Here is a 23,180-nt window from a genome sequence, read left to right on the forward strand (position 1 = left end):
TTCTGTTAAGGGTTACAATGCATTACTTGTTCCATAAGGGAAATAGGGGATCACTTACCACAGCAGCTCACACATTGCATGAGACACTGGCACATCTCTACCTCATGAAGCATTTTCTTCAAAGGAAAAGAACTAGATATTTCAGGAAGGTCATTGAAGATCTTTGGGTACAGACATGCTGACCTTCCTGGTTGAGATTTGTAGCCTTTGTGGTGTGTGGATTGTGTCTCTATAGATGCCTTCATTGTGCTATAACTTTTATACAGGATGTATTGTTTAAACTGCCAACCCTAATTCGAATTCCCTTAGAGGCTCAGGAAATTCTAACTAAATAATATAAAACCCCATTGTGTTTTTCTTTGGTTGAGATGCAAATAACATTTTGAACAAGAACGTCAACAAATGCATAAATGTGGCGAAAGTTGGAACTTGCACTGGAACTCTAAAATTTGAATGTTTTAAACATTTAAATACAAATGAAAAATAATGAAAAAAGAATGATAACCACATTTAAAACTCTTAGGAATCAGGGACTGCCACCACTGTCCTTGAATCTGTGCTCATAGTAGGTCTTTTTGTTTGCTTATCAGCCCTGAGAACAACGCTAGCCAGTATGGATTAAATTCAGAACAACCCTCTCCACCAGAGTCAAGGCAGACACATGAAAAGAGTCACATCTTTTCCTAATGCTAGATTTGTTTGTTTGTTTGTGTATGTATTTATTTTTAAGATATTTGAAATACACCTTTCTTCTGATTCTAAATGAAAAGGAATGGGAAGGACAGTGACAAACGGGATTTCACCACTGGATGTTGTGATACTACTATAACAGTCTTTTATTTGAAACTCAGGAAGGAAACAGCTTTGTACCAAAACAGCTAAATATGCAGGTCCATAAAATGAAGGTACTTTTGAAACTGCCACGTTCGCTCTGAAGCCCATTCATCTCCTTCAGCATCCCAAAGATGAAGCACATGTTCCACTTAGCTATGTAGCTAAAGTGGCACTGTGCCCCTGACATCACAGGACAGTTCAATGTAAAACCAGACTTCTGATGCTGGGCTCCAGCTGCACTTTCTCACTTTCTCACAGGTTGTCATCCTTGCCTGGGAGAGCAGTTGTCTGAACAACCTCTAGATCATGCGCATACTGTGCTGCCAAAACTGGGTCCATGACAGCCTCTGGCTGGGTGAGAGCAAACACCAAGTTAGGGTCTCCAATTAGTCTTCTAGCAAGCCACAGGAAGGGCTGTTCAAAGTTGTAGTTACTTTTGGCAGAAATGTCATAGTACTAAAGGTTCTTCTTTCAGTGAAAGATAATAAATTTTGCTTTAACTTTCCTGTTCATAATGCCCACTCTGTTGCACATAGCACAATGGGGATTGTACATACTCATACCAGATCTCTCTGCCAGTTGGTCACGTTCTTGTAGGTAACCCTTGGTGTTGTCAAACATTATAATGGCACACTGGGCTTGTATGTCATAGCCATCTCTCAGCCCACCATATTACTCTTGACTAGCTGTATGCCATACTTTGAACTTAGTAGGTCCTCTGTTGGTAAGGAACACAAGGGGATGGACCTCAACACCCAAGGTGGCTACACTCTTCTCAAACTCACCAGTCAGATGATGTTTCACGAATGTAGTTTCCCAGTACCACCATCACCAACTAATACAAGTTTGAAGAGAACTAGGGGTTCTCCTTGGGCAGCCATCATGCTATTCCTTCTAGAAGTGTTTCTGGCCTGTCTGACTGAGGCTCCCTAGATTTAAACAAACAAACAAACAAACAAACAAAAAACTTTTTAAAGGCTGATTGGGCTATCACATTCAGCAATCTGTGATCTGTTTATTATATGCAATTGGAGTCAGTTTCCTACATTTCTAACATTAGTGGCAAAGTCTGACTCCAACTTGCTGTTTGAGCACATCAAAGCATATTAAATTATCTCATAATTAATTTTCCTTAGAAAATTGTATGTTTAGTTGCTTATAACGCCTATGGAGAAGAAAAATAGGAATTGGTACCTTTAAACCAACTTTGAAATATTGGGGTGTCTGAAGCAAAGGGGGTCAGGTTGTAGGATTTATAGTAACAGCCTTCTGGAAGGCAGGTAGCTAGAGATTCTACTTGGTTTTCTGAAGGGTGAGGCATATACCAGTGCTTGAGTCTTCTTGGGCCATGGCCTCAGCAATAAAGCTGTACTAATGGCTCAGATGTTGTTCAAAATCAAGGGCAACTCTGAACCATAGTAGTGGAGAACAGGCCACTCACTTGCTGTTAGAAATTTCCTCACATATATTTTAGTCCTCTAGCATTTGTGCTAAGATTTCAACAGAAAGAATGTGGATAGTCTTTTCTAAAAGAGTTTTAGTTGCCTGAAGGATTTCTTATCATTTAAAATGTCTATTGGCAGATATACTGAATAAAAAGAATTTCTTCTCACCAGTATTTTACAAAATTGTTGAATGCTCATATTAAATGATAAAAGACCTGAAAGAAAACAAGAGGAGCCCACATTGTATTTTATGCTCTGTTTGCTCAGATCACATATTAGTGTTCCAGAAAGTAGCTCATTACCATTTCTATTGAAGAAGTTTCTTTCCACTTCATTCACTAAATTTGCTTTCTTTATTATCCTACTGACTACGGAAGTCTGTTCAGCACTTTGTCATTGACCTTTTATTTTTGTTCATATCTTACTCTATAATATCACATGGGAGCTTACTTGTCTTTAGAATGGTTAATATTTATATTTTTATTGAAGTGTAATTAACATATGGTGTTGTATTAATTTCAGGTGTCCAACATAAATGATTCACCAATTCTACATGTTATTCAGTGCTCATCATGGTAGGTGTACCTTTAATCCCCTTTATTTATTTTATCTGTCTCCCTACCCACATCCTTTCTGGCAGCCACCAGTTTCTTTTCTGTATTTAAGAGTCTGGCTTTTTGTCTCTTTTTTTCTTTGTTTTTCATTTGTTTCTTAAGTTTTACATATGAGTAAAATCATATGGTATTTGTCTTTCTCTGTCCGACTTATTTCACTTAGCATCATACCTTCTAGGTCTATCCATGTCATTGCAAATGACAAGATCTTATTATTTTTTATGGCTGAATAATATTCCATTGTATGTATATACCACTCTTCTTTATTCATTCATCTATGGATGGAGACTTGGATTGCTTTTATACCTTGACTATTGTAAATAATGCTGCAGTAAACACAGGGGTGAGTATATTTTATTGAATTCATGTTTTTGTATTCTTTGGGTAGATACCAGTAGTAAAATTCCTGGATCATATGGCATTCTATTGTTAATTTTTTGTAGGACCTTCGTACTGCTTTCCACAGTGGCTGCACCAGTTTGCATTCCCAACAGTGCACAAGGGTTCCTATTTCTCAAAATCCTTACCAACCCTTGTAATGTCTTATCTTTTTGATTCTAGCCATTCTGACAGGTGTAAGGTGATAGCTCATTGTGGTTTTGATTTGCAGTTCTGTGATGATTAGTGATGTTGAGCATCTTTTCATGTATCTGTTGGCCATCTGTTTGTCTTTGGAAAAATGTCTGTTCAGATCTTCTGCCCATTTTGAATTGGATTATTTGTGTGTGTGTGTGTGTGTGTGTGTGTGTGTGTGTGTGTGTGTTGAGTTGTATAAGTTCTTTATATATTTTGGGTATTAACACCTTATAAAATATATCATCTGTAAATAAATTCTCCCATTCAGTCAGTTGCCTTATTGTTCTGTTGATGGTTTCCTTCACTATGTAAAAGGTTTTAATTTTGGTGTAGTCCCAATAGTTATTTTTGCTTTTGTTTCCTTTGCCTGAGGAGACATTTCTAGAAAAATGTTTCCGTGAGTAATCTATTTAATATCATAGAAAAAGAAAAAAAAAAGCCCTTAATAGTTGTGTGAAAAATTATAGTTTACAATCGTAGTTCTTTTTTTAATCACCCTAATTTTTAAAAATTGTGGTAAAATACACATAACATAAAATTTATCATCTTAACCATTTTTAAGTATATATAGTTCAGTATTGAGATAAGTATATCTCACATGGGTCTGCAACCAATCTCCAGAACTTTTTCATCTGACAAAACTGAAACTCTATACTCATTAAACAGCTCCCCATTTCCCCATCTCCTTAGTCCCTGGCAGCCACCATTCTACTCTCTTTTTCTATGAATTTGACTTTCCTAGATACTCCATGGAAGCGGAATCCTACAGTATTTGTCTTTTATGTGACTGGATTATTTCACGCAGCATGATCTCAAAGTTCATCCATATTGTAACATGTGTCAGAATCTCCTTCCTTTTTAAGGCTAAGTGATATTCCATTGTATGTACGTGTCACATTTTGTTTATCCATCCATCTGTTGATGGACACTTGAATTGCTTCCACTTTTGGCTATTGTGAATCATGCTTTTATGAACATGATTGTGCAAATATCTGTTTGAGTCCTTGCTTTCAATTCTTTTGGACGTTTATCCAGAAGTGGGATTGCTGGATTATCTGGTGACTTTATTTTTACCTTTTTGAGAAAACACTGTACTGTTTTTCATAGCAGCTGCACAATTTTACATTCCTACCAACAGTGTATAAAAGTTCCAATTTTTCATATCCTTATCCACGCAGTTCCCGTTTTGTTTTATTTTCCTGATAGTAGCTATCCTGATGGGGTAGAGATGATATTTCATTGTGGTTTTCATTTGCATTTCCCTAGTGATTAATAATGTCATGATAAACTTTTGTCACCTTTTTCAGAAGAGCATCTAGTTGGATAATGCCTCTATGGTTCTTCCTGTGAATATTTTACTATCTATGGTAGGGCAAATTAGACTTATTACACTCAAGGGAATATATCTTTTCTCTCTCTTTTTTGTTACTTTAATATTAATAATTGCTTTTACTTTCTTATGGGGAGGTGAGAAAATTTAGAAATAAAACAGAAGGAAGAAATAGAAACAAAAGAAATGATGGATAATAAGGAGAAATAATAGAGAATGATTAGAAGGGTGAATAGGGAAGTTAAGAAAAAGTGAGAATAAAGCAGAACATTTTGTCTGACCTCTGCTAATTTCTTGCAGCCTTGGGATCTATACCGTAATTACTATTCAAATGACACATCAGGGTGGTAAAATGAGAAGAGTTGATTAGCTGGGAATTCAAGATGAAGGGAGCCTTTGAAAGAATTTAATCTAGCTTAGTTCCACAACTTGCAGAGAAAGAAACCACACTGTGAAATGATTTCCCCAAAGTTCTTCCTGGTAGTTAAAGGAGAACTGGAATTACAACTAATGACCAAGTCAGTATTATTAAGTGACAAGTAGGGGGTAATCAAAGTTCTGATATTAAGCCCGCTCAAAATTTAATGAGTCCCCATCCATTATACATTCTCAGTCATGTCATTGCAGTGTATTTGAATCATGCACTTGGTACTATGCAACACAACAGACTTGGCTCATAGGCCCTGGAAAAGGAGCTGAGAAACCTTGTTTTGGCCCTGCTTACTTTTCTGAGCTTAAGTTTCCCCATTTATAAAACATGAGTGTTGGACAGATGACTTCAAAAGTCTTTTTCAGGTATGAAAATAAATTTCTAGGAATATATCCTCATTCAAGCTCATATATGGCTCCCCACATGCTTAGTTCTGAAGCACTTTTCCCAGAGCAATATTTGCCTAGTAGATCTCATCAGCACACAGCCTTGCATGTCAACACAGCAACCTGGTCAGCCAGTCATGTTTGAATAAGCTTTTTGCTTTGCTCAGTTTGAAGCAGTCATAGCCACACTCCTTCTCTGCATCCACACTACCCAAGTATGCCTTCCTAACTGGCCAAAGTCATCAAGTGGCTCAGGAGGGGAAGTTTTTTGTTTTGCTCTTTAAATTCTCAACAGAGAACAAAGCAAAATGTATTAGAAGGCCACATATCCTGCAGCTCCTGTGCTCTATACACATCATCCTAGAGAGAATAGGCTTCTTTTCTCCACCCCTAAAAGTCTCAAAAGCAAACCTTAAATTTGTATAGTATGAAGTTAACCCCATTTCACTGTGGAAAGGGCCTAAAAAGTAGACTAAATTTCTTAAAGAACAAAAGAATGAAAACATATGTAAGACTTGTGTAAACAGTAGAAAATGATCTACAGACAGATAGATGGATTGCCGTAAGAACTGATGTACTTGTAACTAAGTAGGATGAACATACATCCTGTTTTTTCTGAGGCAGTCCTGATTACTTCTTTTATCTCAGTGTAATTATGAATACCACGTCTTTCGTTCCAAAAGCATCCCAGTTGGGAAACTAAATAGCAGGGTTATCCTCAAATAAACCACACTAAATGAAAGGAAGTGTTCCCTATCCCAGGAGTGAAGGGGACAGCTCTCTTCAAGGCTTCCTTTCAAGATCTTCACCTTGAATTCCAAATTCAAGAATATTGGCCACATCAATGTCCATTATAATAAACTTTATTGTCCCACCTCAGTTGCCTGTCAACCTAACCATAAGAAACCTCTCTTCATTTAAAAAATTTTCTGGTTTATTAAGAAAACCTAAGAGTGAGAGAGGATGAGGAGAGAGGAAAACAACTGAGTTGAAGTCAGGAGAAAATCTTTGAGGAATACAAGATCATACCCACACCTGGATTCCTGTCCTCTAGGCTCCCACAGTCCCAAAAGCATTGTCACTGTTGTAATCACTCCTTTACATGACTATTCCCCTCATCTGTTAATGTTCAATTGTTAATGGTTCAAAAGATCAAAAAGATCTTCCCTGAGAATATAAATGGAAGTTGGGGCACCGGGATGGCTTAGTCAGGTTAAGTGACCTACTCTTGATTTCACCTCTGGTCATGCATGATCTCATGCTTCATGAAATCGAGCCCCAAGTCTGGCTGTGTGCTGACAGTGCAGAGCCTGCCTGGGATTCTCTCTCTCTGCCCTTTCCCCACGTGCGCACACAATCACACACACTTTCTCTCTCTCAAAATAAATAAACATTTTTTTAAAGGAATGTAAATGGAATAATCTTGAATCCCACTCCTTGAAATGTAATTACTTACTAGAACTTATAACAGTTTTTCAAAAATCAAATAAAATGTGCAGAGTCAGTCTGAAGCATTCATTGTCTCTTTTAACAAGAGGTACTAGAAAGATTTGATGCTTAATTCCTATTAAGAAATCATAGTATTATACAAATTCTTTTCAGTTATAACAACATCAGTAAAATAGATGTTTTCTTTGCCTTTTAGGCCAAAATATCCCTCTTACTTTTCACTTCTATTCTGGGTTTAGTCTTGCTTAAAATGAAATAAAAATCATGTGCAGTTTTCTCATACATCGGGTTTTTTTCATATGTGAGGACATTTGCTTCCTTACTTCAGAGCAATGATCCTATTATTGTCCATTAGGAAATAATATCTTGGAGAGTGAGGGTTCACCAGTATATACATTGTGTTTATTTGGATTCTATCCCTTTGAGAAATTGGCAAATCCTTTCAGTATGCCAGTAAGGGAAGGGGTTTGCTTATACACAAAAGCAAAACAACTTTGTTTTTAGCAAATAATGGTTTAATCTGGTTCAAACAAGGATTTCTGTGCAATCCATTGGTTTATTTTACCACACAATAAATCTGATTCAGTTGTTTAATTGACAGGAAACTAGTTTGAATGGATTTATATTTTATTATTAAAGAAAAGAGCTCGGCCTCTAGGAATACTATCTTAAAAATCAGAGCTTAATTTCTTTTCAGAATTACAATTGCTCACTTCTCTCTCATGCCTTATTCTTTCTAAAAAGTTTTCTAAATTGTTAACCATTTCACAGCTATTACACAATATCATGAAATAATGTGTCAATCTCAAAATATAACAGTGAAGAGATATTTATAAATAATACTAACAATGAAATAACCTCTGGGGCACCTTGGTGGCTCAGTCAGTTAAGCATCTGACTTCAGCACACATCATGATCTCACAGTTCATGAGTTCAAGCCTCACATCAGGCTCTGTGCTGACAGCTCAGAGCCTAGAGCCTGCTTCACATTCTATGTCTCCCTCTCTCTGCCCCTCTCCCACTTGCACTCTCTAAATAAACAAACAAACATTTTTTTAAAAAAATTAAAAAGAAATGAAATAACCTCCACTTCTGCATTCTCTTGCAGACCTACCCCCTCTTGTATGCCTTTAGCCACAGCCAGTCCAAAGCAGTGCCATAAGCCTGGAAGTGTGCAAGCAGCCCCTACATGGGCCAGACACATGCCAAAGTGACTCCTGCCTTGGGGAGAGAGGAGGATAAGCACACACACCAGTCCAGCTGTGGCCCCAGCAGTGGGCTGAGGGCAGACATCAATTCTGACTGCAGGCATCATCCACTGATGAAAGCTTCTCAGGGGAAAACACAGGGAAAGCACCCTGCAGATCAGTGTCACTGCAGCTCTGGCAAAAGCCTAGTCTGACTCAACTCAATACCAACATGGCCGCAGACTGGTTCTCTAACACCACAGGGAATAAAACCTGCCCACAACAGGCAAAGAGAGCCATTGCAGGTGATGGGTCTGAAGGCAAAGGCAACAACAGGGTGCACACAACACACATAGGAGACATCCCTGAAGTGCCAGGTTCTGGTGAACAGAGGACATTGCACTGCAGGGCACTACAGGACCTCTTCTTTGTAAGGCCACTACATAGGAGACTTTCCTAACACATAGAGACAGAAACAGAGAGTTAGACAAAATGAAGAGACAGAAGGCTATGTCACAAATGAAAGAAAAGGACAAAAATCACAAGAGAGCTAAATGAAATGGAGATGAGTAATATGCTTGATAGAGAATTTAAAGTAATGGTCATAAAGATACTCACTGGGCTGGAGAAAAGAGTGGGGTACCTCAGCGTGACCCTCAACAAAGATATAGATTACATAAAAAAGAACCATTCAGATATTAAGAACTCAAAAAACTAAAATTAAAAATACACTCAAGGAAAAGAAAAAACAGTAGGGGGAGTGGAAATGGAAAGTGGAAGAACAGATCGGTGACCTGGAGGGCAGAGTTCAACAATCAAGCTGAACGGAAAAGAGAAAAAATAATAATAAAATAGGAAAATAGCCTTAGGGAACTTAGCAACACCATGAAGCATAGTAACATTTGCATCATAGGGATCCCAGAAGGAAAAGACAGAGAAAAGAGAGCAGAAAATTTATTTGAAGAAATAGTAGTTGAAAACTTCCTGTATATGGGAAAGAAAACAGAAATCCACAACCAGGAGTCACAGAGAGCCCCCAACAAAATCAATGAAAAGAGGTCCACACCAAGACACAGTAATTAAAATGGCAAAAAAGCAATGATAGAGAATTTTTAAGGCAGCAAGAGAAAAGAAAACAGTTACATACAAGAGAAACCCAATAAGGCTATCAGCTGATTGTTCAGCAGAACCTTTGTAGGACAGAAGGGAATGGCATGATATATTCAAAGTGCTGGGGGGAAAAAAGCAACTGCAACCAAGATCACTCTAACCAGAAAAGGTTTCATTCAGAATACAAGACATAAAGAGTTTTCCAGACAAACAAAATTAAAGGAATGCATCACCATTAAACCAGCCTTATAAGAAATGTTAAAGGGGACTCTCTAAGTAGAAGGAAAGACCATAAGCAGGAGTGACAAAAGTAGGAAGCAAAAAGTAGTAAAATTAAGTACATCTATAAAAATCAGTCAAGGGCTGGGGCGCCTGGGTGGCGCAGTCGGTTAAGCGTCCGACTTCAGCCAGGTCACGATCTCGCGGTCCGTGAGTTCGAGCCCCGCGTCAGGCTCTGGGCTGATGGCTCGGAGCCTGGAGCCTGTTTCTGATTCTGTGTCTCCCTCTCTCTCTGCCCCTCCCCCGTTCATGCTCTGTCTCTCTCTCTGTCCCAAAAATAAATAAAAAACGTTGAAAAAAAAAATTAAAAAAAAAAAAAAATCAGTCAAGGGCTACACAAATAAAAGGATGTAAATATGACGTCACATACCTAAAATGAGGGAGGAGGGGAGAGGAATAAAAATTTAGTGCTCATAGAATGTGTTCAAACTTAAGAAACCATCAACTCAATATAGACTGTTTTAGGCATAAGACATTACATATAAACCTAATAGTAACCACAAATCAAAAGCCAGTAATATGCAAAAAAAGAGAGAGGAATCCAAATATATCACTAAAGAAGGCCAGCAAACAATGAGATAAGAGAGCAAGAGAAGAAAAGAACAGAGAAGAACTCAAAACAACCACAAAACAAGTAAGAAATGGCCATAAGTACATATTTATCAACAATTACTTTGAATGTAAATGGACTAAATGCTCTAATCAAAAGCTATAGGGTGACAGAATGGATAAAAAAAAGCAAGATTCCTCTATATGCTGCCTACACGAGACTCATTTCACACCTAAACACACATGCAGATTTATAGGGAAGGGATGGAAAAGCATTTATCATGTAAATGGAAATTAAAAGAAAGCCAAGGAAGCAATAATTATATCAGACAAAATACACTTCATTATTATTTTTTAATGTTTATCTATTTTGAGAGAGAGAGACAGAGCCTAAGCAGGGGAGGGGCAGAGAGAGAGACACACACACACAGATTCAAAGCAGGCTCCAGGCTCTGAGCTGTCAGCACAGTGCCCAATGCAGGGCTCGAATTCATGAATGGTGAGACCATGACCTGAGCTGAAGTTGGATGCTTAACTGACTGAGCCACCCAGGTGCCCCAGGACAAAATACACTTTAAAACAAAGACTGTAATAAGACACAAAGAAGGACACTACATAATTATGAAGGGAACAAACAAGACAGAATAATATTTATGCATCCAACATGAAGTACCCAAATACTTAGAACAACTAATAACAGAAATAAAGGAAGTAATTGATAGTAATACAATAAAAGTAACCTTAACACCCACTTACATCAATAGATAGATCACCCAAACAGAAAACAAACAAGGAAACAGTGGCTTTGAAAGACACATTGAATCAGATGGCTCTAACAGATATATTCAGAACATTCCATCCTAAAACAGCAGAATACACATTCTGTTTAAGTGTACATGGAACATTCTCCAGAATAGATCACATGTTAGACCACAAAAAAAAATGTCTCAACAAATACAATAAGATTGAAGTCATACCATCCATCTTCTGAAACCACACATTATGAAACTAGAAACCAACCACAAGAAAAAATCTGGAAAGAACACAAATACATGGAATTTTAATAACATGCTAGTAAACAATGAATGGTCAACCAAGAAATCAAAGAATAAAAAAGGAGACAAATGAAAATGAAAACACAAGGGTCCAAAGTCTATGGGATGGAGCAAAAGTGGTCCCAAGAGGGAAGTTTATAGCAATACAGGTCTACCTCAAAAAGGAAGAAAAATCTCAAATAAACAACCTAACTTTACAGCTAACAGAACTGTAAAGAGAACAAACAAAACCCAAAAACAGTAGAAGGAAGAAAGTAAAATAAATTTAAAAAATAAAATAATAAAATAAAATAATAAAATAAAAACAAAGCAGAAATAAATGAAATAGAAACTGAAAAAATAATAGAACAGATCAATGAAATGGGGAGCTGATGTTTTGAAGACATCAACAAAATTGATAATCATTTAGCCAGACTCATTAAAAAAAAAAGAAACAAACAAAACAAAAAGACTCAAATAAAATCAAAAATTAAAGAGGAGCAATGATAAATGACACCACAGAAATACAAAGGATTATAAAAGAATATTATGAAAAATTATATGCCAACAAATTGGACAACCTAGAAGAGATTGATAAATTCCTAGAAACATAACCTCTCAAAACTGAATCTGGAAGAAATAGGGAATTTGAACAGACCAATTATCAGCAATGAAATTGAATCACTAATCAAAATACTACCAGCAAACAAAAGTCCAGGATCAGATGGTTTCACAGATGAATTCTACAAAACATTTAAAGAAGAGTTCAATACCTATTCTCAAACTATTCCAAAAAATAGAAGAGGAAGGAAAACTTGCAAATTAATTCTGTGAGTCCAGCATTACCCTAATACCAAATCCACAAAAGTCACTACAAAAAAAGAGACTAGTATCTCTGATGAGTTATTAATATCTCTGATGAGTTTTGCATAGATGCAAAAATCCTCAACAAAATATTAGCAAACCAGATCTAACAATACATTTAAAAAAATCATTCACCGTGATCAAGTGGTATTTATTCCTGGGATGCAAGGTTGGTTTAATATTCACAAATCAATCAACATGATACATAACATCAGTGAGAGAAAGGATAAAAACCATACAGTCATTTCAATAGACAGAAAAAGCCTTTAACAAAGTGTAACACCCATTCATGATAAAAAAAAAATATCTCAACAAGTAGGTTTAGAGGGAACATATCTCAACATATTAAAGGCCATGTATGAAAAACTCACAGTTAACATCATACTCAATGATGAAAAATAGAATTTTTCCCAAAGATCAACAAGACAGGGATGTCTACTCTCACCACTTTAATTCAACCTAGCACTAGAATTCCTAGCCACAGCAATCAGACAAGAAAAAGAAATAAAAGGCATCCAAATGGGTAAGGAAGAAGTAAAACTTGCACTATTTACAGATGACAGAATACTCTATAAAGAGAGCCCTAAGACCCCTCCAAAAAAACTACTAGAACTGAAGTTTACTGAAGTGAACTGAAGTTTACTGAATTCACTTAAGTGAATTCAGTAAGGTTACAGGATACAAAATCAATATACAGAAATCCATTGTATCTCTATATATTAATAATGAAGCAGAAGAAATCGAAATTAAGAAAACATTCCTATTTACAATTGCACCAAAAATGATAAAATGTCTAGGAATCAACTTAACTAAGGAGGTGAAAGTCCTATAAACTGAAAACTATAAAGTATTGGTGAAAGAAATTGAAAACCATACAAGCAATTGAAAGATATTCCATGCTTATGGATTGGAAGAGCAAATTTGTTAAAATGTCCATACTACCCAAAGCAATCTACGGATTTAATGCAACCCGTATCAAAATACCAACAGCATTTTTCACATAAGTGGAACAGATAATCTTAAAATGCTTATGAAACCAAGAAGACCCAAACACTCAAAGCAATCTTGAAAAAGAAGAACAAAACTGGAGATACTACAATCCCAGATTTCAAGATATACTACAAAGCTTTAGTAACCAAAACAGTATGGCACCTGCACAAAAATAGACCTATAGATCAATGGAACAGAATAGAGACCCAGAAAGAAACTCACGATTATATAGTTAATTAATTTTCAACAAAGGAGACCCAGATATAAACTCACGATTATATAGTTAGTTAATTTTCCACAAAGGAGGCAAAATTATGCAATAGGAAAAGGATAGTCTCCACAACACTGGTTTTGGGAAAACTGAACAGCTACATGCACAAGAGTGAAACTAAACTACTTTCTTACACCATATACACATATAAACTCAAAGTGGTTTAAAGAACTAAATGTGAAACGTGAAACCAAAAAGATCCTAGAAAGGAAAACAAGCAATCATTTCTCTGATTGCAGTAGTAACATTTTTTTTAGATGTGTGTCTTGAAGTAAGAAAAACAAAAGCAAAAAAGAACTTTTGGGACTACATCAAAGTAAAAACCTTCTTCACGGCAAAGGAAATAATCAACAAATCTAAAAGACAACCTACTGAATGGGAGAAGATATTGCAAATGACATATCTAATAAAAGGTTAGTATCCAAAGTATATTAAGAACTTATACAACTCAACACCCAAAAAACAATCCAAATAAATGGGCAAAATACAAGAACAGACATTTCTCTGAAGATGTACAAATGGCCAACAGATATATGAAAAGATGGTCAACATCATTGTTTATCAGAGAAATGCAAATCAAAATTACAATGAGATATTGCTTCACACCTGTCAGAAAGGCTAAAATCAAAAACGCAAGAAACAAAAAAGTGTGGTAAGGATGTGGAGAAAAAGGAGCCCTCTTCTACTGTTGGTGGAAATGCAAACTGGTGCAGCCCCTGGGGAAAACAGTACTGAGGTTCCTCAAAAAATTAAAAATAGTATTACCACATGTTCTAGTAATTCCACTACTGGGTATTTACCTAAAAAATATAAAAGCAATAATTTATATTGTTATAAATTATTTTCAGTAGCTAAGATATGGAAGCAACCAAGTGTCCATCAATAGACAAATGGGTAAGTGGTATATACATACAATGGAACATTACTCAGCCATCAAATTAATGAGAGCTTGTGATTTGCAATAACATGAATGGATCTAGAGAGTGCAATGCTAAGTGAAATAAGTCAGTCAGAGAGAGATAAGTACAATATGATTTCATTCATATGTAGAATTTAAGAAGCAAAACAAACCAACAAATTAAAAAAAGAGATGAGTCAAAAAATAGACTCTTAACTATACAAAACAAACTGATGGTTACCAGAGGAGAGGTAGATGGTTGTATGGGTGAAATATGTGAAGGGTATTCAGAGTCCACTGATTGTAATGAACACTGAGTAATGTATGGAATTTTCGAATCACTATATTGTATACCTGCAACAAATATAAAGCTGTATGTTAATTATACTGGAATTAAAATAAATAAATAAACAAATAAATAAACCTTTAATACATGTCTAGAGTTTCATTTACCAATGAATGGGGAGGGGCAGAGAGAGAGGGAGACACAGAATCTGAAGCATGCTCCAGGGTCCGAGCTGTCAGCACAGAGACCAACACGGGGCTCAAACCCACAAACCCCAAGATCATGACATGGGCCAAAGTTGGCTTAACTGACTGAACCATCCAGGCGCCCCTCTCCAACTTAATTTTGCACTCATTTACTGTGTTTAAAGATATTATTAATTAATAAATAAATCCTAGTAGAAAATGGGAGATACTGAGCAGACTGGAAAGACATTTTTCTAGCAATTATGATTTTGTGGTTCATATATTCTGTATTGGTAGAAAAGGGAAGCTTTCTATCTTCTGGATCTGAAGCAAAACTTACTTGTTTTTATTTTTGACAAAAATTTCTAAAACCATAGTTCCTTGTAATATCAGAAAAATTAGTGAATTTTTTAAATCAGATTTACAAAGAGAAGAATAAAAATGTTGACCATTTTTGCCTTTTTTTGGATGTTTATGTTATTTTGTGTGAGAGAGAAAAAGAGAGCATGAGTAGGGGAGGAGCAGAGAGAGAGGGGAATAGAGAATCCCAAGCAGGCTCTGCACTGACAGCAGTGAGCATGATGCAGGGCTTGAATTCATGAACCATGAGATCATGAGTTCATGACCTGATCGAAAGTCAGATGCTCAACTGATTGAGACACCCAGGTACCCCCATTTTTACCTTTTTTATAGAACTTTTTGCAGAACTTTTCTCCTTCTCTATTTGATTATGATGCACCTTGGGGTAGTTTTCACCATGTTTATTGTGCTTGAGATTTATTGAGTATCTTCGATATGTGGGTTTATAGTTTCATTAACTTAAAAAAATTACCTTAACTGTTTCTTAAAATATGTTTATGTCTCAGGGCACCTGGCTGGCTCAGTCAGTGGAGTGTGCAGTCTTGATCTTGAGGTCATGAGTTCAAGCTCCATATTGGGTACAGAGATTACTTAAGCATATATATATACACACACACACACACACACACACACACACACATACATATACATATACATGTCTCACCCCCCCCCTCCCATCTATCCTGCTTTTCAGGAATTCTGTATGTATATTTGATCATTTGAAGTCATCCCAGAGATCACTGACCCTCTGTTCTTTCTTGGTTTTTAGACTTTTTCTCTGCCTTTTTTAAAAATTTTGGGTGATTTCTATTGCTATATCTTCTAGCTTTGTAATCTTTTCTACTGCAAGGTCTAATATGCTGTTAATCCCAGCAAATTTTTATTTTTTTATTAAAAAAATTTTTTAATGTTTATTTTTGAAAGAGACAGAGACAGATGTGAGTGGGTTAGGGGCAGAGAGAGAGAAGCACAGAATCCAAAGCAGGCTCCAGGCTCCAGGCTCCAAGCTGTCAGCACAGAGCCCAACGTGGGGCTCGAACCCATGAGCTGTGAGATCATGACCTGAACCTAAGTTGGACGCTCAACCGACTGAGCCACCCAGTGGCTTAAAGTTCTGTTGTCTTTGTATTTCCCATGTCTTTACTAGTTCAATCTTATTTCTAGCTTCTTTATTGTTGGAATACAATTATAGTAATAGCTACTTAAATATCCTAATCTATCTTCAGTGTCAACTACAGTTCAGTTCCAAATGACTGATTTATCCTCTAATTATTTTCTTTCTGCTTTGCATACCTTCAGATGCCAGACATTGTGAACTGTACTTTGTTGCATCCTGGATATTTTTGTTTACCTATAAATATTCTTGAATTCTATTCTGGCACTAAGATAGTTTATTCCTGTTGGATCTTATTTTTAAGCTTGGCTAGCAGAATCACAGCAACATTTAGTGTAGGGTTAATTTTCCCCCACAGTTCTTGCAAGACTCTTCTTAGTACTCTAATCAGTACTCTAATCAGTGCCCTCTGAATTATGAGGTTCTTCTCTCTGAATGTTCAAAATAGGCCCTATTCCTGGCCCTGTGTGAACTCTGAGTACTATTTCCTCTCATTCTTTCAGAAGGTGTTTTTTTCCCCCCAGCTTCAGATAATTTCTTCACACCCATGCTCTGATCAGTACTCAATTGAATGCCCCTTTGCAGATCCCTGGAGTTCTCTGTACAGCTTTCTCCTCTTTGTGCTCTGTCATCTTGAAACACCTTGCCTTCCCCAGATGCACAACTGTCCCCTCAACTCATGAGATCAGTGGGCCCTACCTGGCTTCCCCTCCTTTGCTGTGGCCTGGAAACTTTCTTTAGGCAGTAAGCCAGGCAGTTGTAAGACCCACCTGATTTGTTTTCTGTCTCTTAGAGATCCTTCTCTGCATGATGTCCAGTGTTTTGAAAGTTGTTGTTTATATATTTTGTCTGGTTTTCTAATGGTTTCAGGCAGGAGGGTAAATTCAATACTTATTACTCCACTGGAAGCAAATTTTCCAGGATGGCATTTAAAATATAAATAATCTTATGTCAGTCCTTTGCTCCAAATCTCCAAATGGTTTCCCTTCACATACTCCTTACCAAAGTCCTCAAGACTCTACATGTTTTGGGCCCCACTTACATCTCAGATTTCATCTACCATTCTCTCACCCCACTTTACTCTCTTCCAACTCTCTTCTGGTTGTCTTACCATTCTTCCAATATGCTGAGATTGTTCTTGCCTCAGGGCCTTTACTCTAGTAGATGTCACCACCTGAAACATCTTTTCTCCAGATTTGCCAATAGCTGACTCATTTTCTTTCATTCAGGACTCTACTTAAATATCCCCTTCTCAGCAGGGCATCCTATCTAAAATAGCTCTGTATTTCCCCTTCACTTTATTTCCTTTTACTAAATATTCCTTATCTCTGAAATTATATAATCATTTACTTATTTGCTTATTGTCTGTTTCCCCTATAAAATAAAGGGATGACTTTTTGTAATTCACTACTTTGTCTTCAGAACTTACAACATCGTTTGGCACTAAGTAGGTGCTTATTACATTACAGATTTATTGCATGTGTGGATGGATAGAGGAATGCATATAAAATCAAAGTTAAAGGCCAACAGAGGATCTACATGGGTAGTTAGGTACTGAGTCACATTTCAAGCAACTCTTGTGTCATCAGCTGACAGGAGGTTGCTAGATAAAGACACATGTTTTTCTAGAAAACGGGGGTTAAAACTTATCATCTCCTTGCTTCTTCAGAACTTAAAGGAAATCCACATTCCCAGCAGTCAGAAGATGCACGTGTGAAGATTTGCTCTGATGACCTCCCACCCCTGATTTTTGTTGCTTTTTTGTTGTTGTTGCTTCAGCTGTTGTTTCTCTTTCCTTTGTCTGACAGAATTCTGTATGTGGCTTGAAAGGCAAGTTCTCTACCCCATAGCTGGCTGGCTGCATTCATGGTTCTTTCATCTTACATCCTGTAGGGCTACTTACTTTTGCTCTGTATGGCCAGCGATCCCTTTCCTTTGTAGAGTCTGATACAACTTTGCTACTTTATAAGACATAAAGATAAATCTTTAGCTACAGAGAACACATCCTCTCAAAACTCCTATGCCATCTTTCAAAGTCATCATTAGGAACACATTTCTCTCCACTAATAAATCTGCCACATCTCCTATGGCTTGGCTGAAGTCCCTCTGTCACTTGTGTTTGCTACTGAAATGTCAAGCATCCTCAAATATAGCATGTTCTACACCATAGTTTCAAGATACAAAATTTGGAAATTAGTATTGGGTATTGTTAGACCTGATGCAGTGGATATTCTTCACTGAATTTTTAAGTGTGAAAATACAATTATTTTTTCTAGATGAAAGCACATCTGCTAGGAAGTAAATATGTAGATGTTACCTATGTCCCCTTATTTATAAATTTATGCATCTGTAAAATATTATATATTCCTTTTTGGAGGCAAGGTTCTCTCACTTCCCTCACCAAACTTTTCACAGTAAACTTACATTTAGTGACTTACCACATTATGCATTGATATAAAGAATATTTACTTTGATATCTTTTCCCTAAAGTGTTATTATAGTAGGACTGATGGGGAGATAAGTTATTTGAGGAGAGGAGTCAAGATTTCTTGACTTGATAAACTCCTGTTTCCATAATGGTTATAGAAGATCACATCACTTCAGGAACATTTGATTGAAGTTGTTCATGAATTGATCTGGGAAGCTAATGGCCATATATAACATTGATTTCTCTAAGAAAGTGTATTCTGAATTATAGATAACCACCTTCCATTTAAGCTTTTGGAACACAGTCCCTCTATAAGTTGGGAGCTCTCTGTATTCAGGGAATGAAAAAACATAATTGATAGTAAGAGCCTCTGGGGAGAAGAGATAAATCCACTCCCATATAAAAAGTAAATCCAAGGAAGGGAGAAGTTGGCCTTCTTGTGAAAGAGAACGTTTTGGCAGAATGGAAAGTGTGAATTAAGTTAGGGAATCTGAGTCATAGTCCCATCTCTGTTACTCTCAACCAGTTTTCTCATCTATCAATTCATGACATTGGCCTTGATCAGTTCTCTGATTCTCAAAGATTGGAGGACCAGAAGAGTGGCCATTTGGAGGCTCTCTTGCCATTTCCATGTGACCACTGAACCTCGAGTTTTCCAGTTTCTTTCCCTTCAAGTTCTCAGCCTGCACATCTCCCAGGCCACAAGTTTTCTGAAGCCAGCAGTCTACAGAGGTCGTCCTCTGGAACTAGCTCTCAGCAAAACTGAAGAGGTGGCTAATTTAGTCTTCAGTCCCCCTTTTTCACTCTAATCCCAGTGCTGCCCTTCCTGGTGCCCTAAAATTCCCTTTGACTTTTTGGTCATTCCTTCCCCTGTTAAAACACCCATTAATAATGGTTTAAATGACTTAAAGGCTCCATACACTTCTTTCTGGAGTGTGTGCTTTATAATGCAAGAGAAAATCTCTCACTGAGTCAAAGGAATTAATCTCTAATTGTTGAATCTTAGGCATTAGTGTGTTAGGCAGGTAGGAACTCAAAGAAGGGGAAGAGGATTCTTTCAGCACCTAAGAAATCATGCTATGTATATAACCAATTTATTTTACTAGCCCTTTGAGAGGCTGATAGCACAATAGTGGTTCTCAACTCGGGCTGCACATTAGAATCTCTGAGTTTTAAATAAATATCTGATGCCACAAGCCCTTCCTACAGATTCTTACTTAATTGGTCCAGGGTGGAATATGAGCACCAGAGTATTTTTAAAGCTTTGCATATAGTTCTAATGGAAGCCAAAATTTAAAGGCATTCTTATTCAGGTACAAAGCCCCTGTGCCCTCTCCTCCAGAAACCCCTTCTTTCTATCTCCACCCCTGCCTTTAGGCCTCTAGCAGTCCTTATGGTTTACCCGTTTCTCACCTCTGCCACCCTGCTCTATAGGACTGTGGGCCATTGTGTCTTTATGTACAGCCTCAGGATGGAAGAGGAGTGCTTCTCTGCCTAGAAAGGGAGTTTCTCCAAGAGAGAAGGATGAGCCAGTGGGCAGCTGACTTGTCTCTTGTATGGGCCTAAGCAGGTGGGTTCAGGTCCATTGGGTAGAATAACATACTCCTTATTCTCTAATAATATTTTTCTAGTAGATGGACTTAACAGGGGAATTTTCTGAGCAATTTGATTCAAATTACAATCTATTCCTGCAAGTACTTGTAAATACCACAAATCAATAACAGCGGTTTCTGTTGTAAGTCAGTGATATTGAGCACTTGCATTAATGTTTTATGTGCTTAGAATCCATACATTTACTCGGAGCCTTTTTCTGAAAACCTTGATCATAGCCTTTTTTCGCAAGTTTCTGAGAAAGTCATGTACACCTGATGGGCATTTGAATAAATCAGGTACACTTAAGTCTCCTGATTTCATAGCACCTGATTAATTCATTGTTCCTGCAGAGAACCAGATGGTTCTCGATTCTAACTGCACATGAATCACCTAGAACTCTTTTTAGAGAAATACTAATATCTGGGCTCTCTAGAGAGGAAGAAACATCTCTGAAGATGAGGCACAGACATAGTACTTCTGAACCCACGTCCTGAACCAGGAGGTTTTAATGTGGAGCTAGGGGTAAAACTGCCACTGCCTCACAAACCTTGGCAGGTTGTGTTGGGGGCAAGTCTGCCACTCCAGCAAATTCACCCAAACCTGTTCCACAAACAACAGAATTCTTTGCTGAGTTGCCATGTTTGGTTTGGTGTAGTTTTGTTGTTAAATCCCATCATGCTGAGTTTTGAGGAGTGTTGTTGGCCAGAAGCAAATGTAAGCAGCCCTTTGGGATTCATCCATTTTGGGGGGGAGTTGTTTTATATTTAATGTCATAAAAGTTACCAGCCTTTTTCGCTTCTCCTGCCCAACAACTTATTTTGGAGCTTGGCAAGAAAGAAGCTGGTCCATTGTGAAGATGGGACACATTGTTAGCACTTCTGAAATGTAAGAATATTGAAGCCACAATAATCTCCTTTCCTGTGACTAGCAGAAGGCAGGGACTTCAGCCGTGTCTTGACATGAGAAGTGAATATCAGAGGAGACTTTCTGATATCAGAGAATATTTCCGTGAGAAAGTTTTGTTTGTTTGTTTTGTCTCTGTCAAGACAAACACCAGTGTTTTCCTTGCCTCTGGCACTTAGGAGAGCCCTTTCAATTTCTATCCTAAAACTTTGCATAGTAGGATCTGAATGTTGTGTTTTCCAGCCTTGCTGTAAATGTCCTGTAGTATTAAATAGGGATTTTTCTTAGAGTGAAGAAGAGCACATAATCTTGATCACTCCTGATTCCAGTTAGGCAGCCAAACAACATGTCAGGTTCATGATAGGTTTTATTGATTTGAATGAGCTGTGCAAAGACGCAAGTGAAATTTAATTTTCTATGTGGACATTAAACAAGGACATTTAGCAACCACAACTAGTTGGAATTTTATTCCAACTAGGCAACTGTAAAACACCACACACACACACACACACACACATGCATATGTATATATGCCATTTTTAAATAAAGAACATCAAGAATTATGCTTAAAATATGTCAAGAAAATATTATGGATTGTAAAAGAAGGAAAGAAGGAAGGGAGAAAGGAAGGAAGGAAGGAGATAAGGAGGGAGTAAGGAGGGAGGAGGGGAGGAGGGAGGAAGGAAGGGCAGAAGAAAGGAAGTCTCAAATTTTGAGAAACTGTCTGTCTAGGCTGGCCATATCCATCTAAGCCCTATGAGAACATGGTGAATGCCAGGAGAATGCACCATGAGACAGGAGAACAAAAGTCTGGGAGATGTCACTTTTGTTCCTAATCATCCTTATGACTCAGGGCAGGTCTTTCTTCACTTCTCAGGGTGTCATCTTTTGAAAAAGAACAAAATTTCCTTGAATTCTGAGATTACCCAAAAAGAGTAATGAGAAAAGGAGTGTCACCTGAAAGCAAAAGAGGAAACTTGCTGACAAAAAGTTAAAAAGATGCTAGTCACATTCCAAACAAGGCAATAGCATATTCTTAGCAAAAGGTGTACTTGAGCTTTCCCCCCATCCCTGATGTATTGACTTGAGCAATATTGAGGTATCTTAGGTTTATTTAAACAGAAGAGCTCTGCTTTGTGCAACTGCACTGCTAATCAGCAACCCACAGAACCCCAAGAGAGGAATGTTTTGAATATATGGAAAAGAAATTGCAGGAATATAGTCCAGCTCTTTTGGCCCTGAAACTAGATTCTCCTATGCTCTCTGGCAATTTTCAAGAATCTGTTTTAGCAGATGGAGACCACAGAATAATTTTAAGGAAGCTGAGAATGTGTACATTTTCCTTGTCCATCTACACCAGACCTTCTAGGTGAGGTTCTAGAATACTTAGGACTTTTCTCAGTATTAGTAGAATAGCTATAAAATCTAATCATTATTTAAAACCTGCCGTACTGATTAGGTCTGTGCTCTGGGAAAACACATCCCATACATAGCTGGACACGTCCTGCCCCACTGAGGGGAAGCTGTGATTGGAGATGAAGTGCTAAGTGTTCAGTCTTTAGCACGGATGAAAAACTGTATGCAACCCAATCTTTTCATTGGAGATTTAGAAGGCTCTTGCAGTAATTAACAAGAGAGCCTCTTGACTTAGTGAGATCTAGCCTCTTGGGAATTTGGGAAGCTGCCCACAAAAAGCTGGAGCTTTCTGCCCAAGCAGGGGATTACATCCTGAGCCTTCGGAGAGACCCTCCCATTTGTCCTTTGAAGTGACAGTTTCTCTGCAGGTGTCAGATAGCTCTCTTCTTGCGGCTGGCTTTCGGATTTGGAACGTTCTGCTAAACACACTCAACGACCTTTCTCCATGGGTGTTTGGGAAGTTCACATGGTAATCCCTTAAAAGCATTACAGATATCAGAAACCGTTCTTAAGGTAAAATTGAAGAAGGCTACCCAGCACTCTCATCCCTGACTTCAATTTTTCTTCATTCCTGGTGAGGCCTGTTAGGCATCCTCCTTGTCCTAGTCAGACATTTAATGCCCTGCCTACCAATTCCCAGCCAAGCACA

At 37.5% G+C, this 23,180-nt stretch overlaps 1 pseudogene; it reads right to left on the minus strand.

Moving 5' to 3' along the window:
• Window positions 1-1,086: 1,086 nt before the first annotated feature.
• Window positions 1,087-1,715, minus strand: LOC125935803 (GTP-binding nuclear protein Ran-like; annotated as a pseudogene).
• Between the last annotated feature and the right edge of the window lie 21,465 nt (window positions 1,716-23,180).

The sequence above is a fragment of the Panthera uncia genome, assembly GCF_023721935.1.
Source record: "Panthera uncia isolate 11264 chromosome A1 unlocalized genomic scaffold, Puncia_PCG_1.0 HiC_scaffold_17, whole genome shotgun sequence".
Taxonomy (NCBI): domain Eukaryota; kingdom Metazoa; phylum Chordata; class Mammalia; order Carnivora; family Felidae; genus Panthera; species Panthera uncia.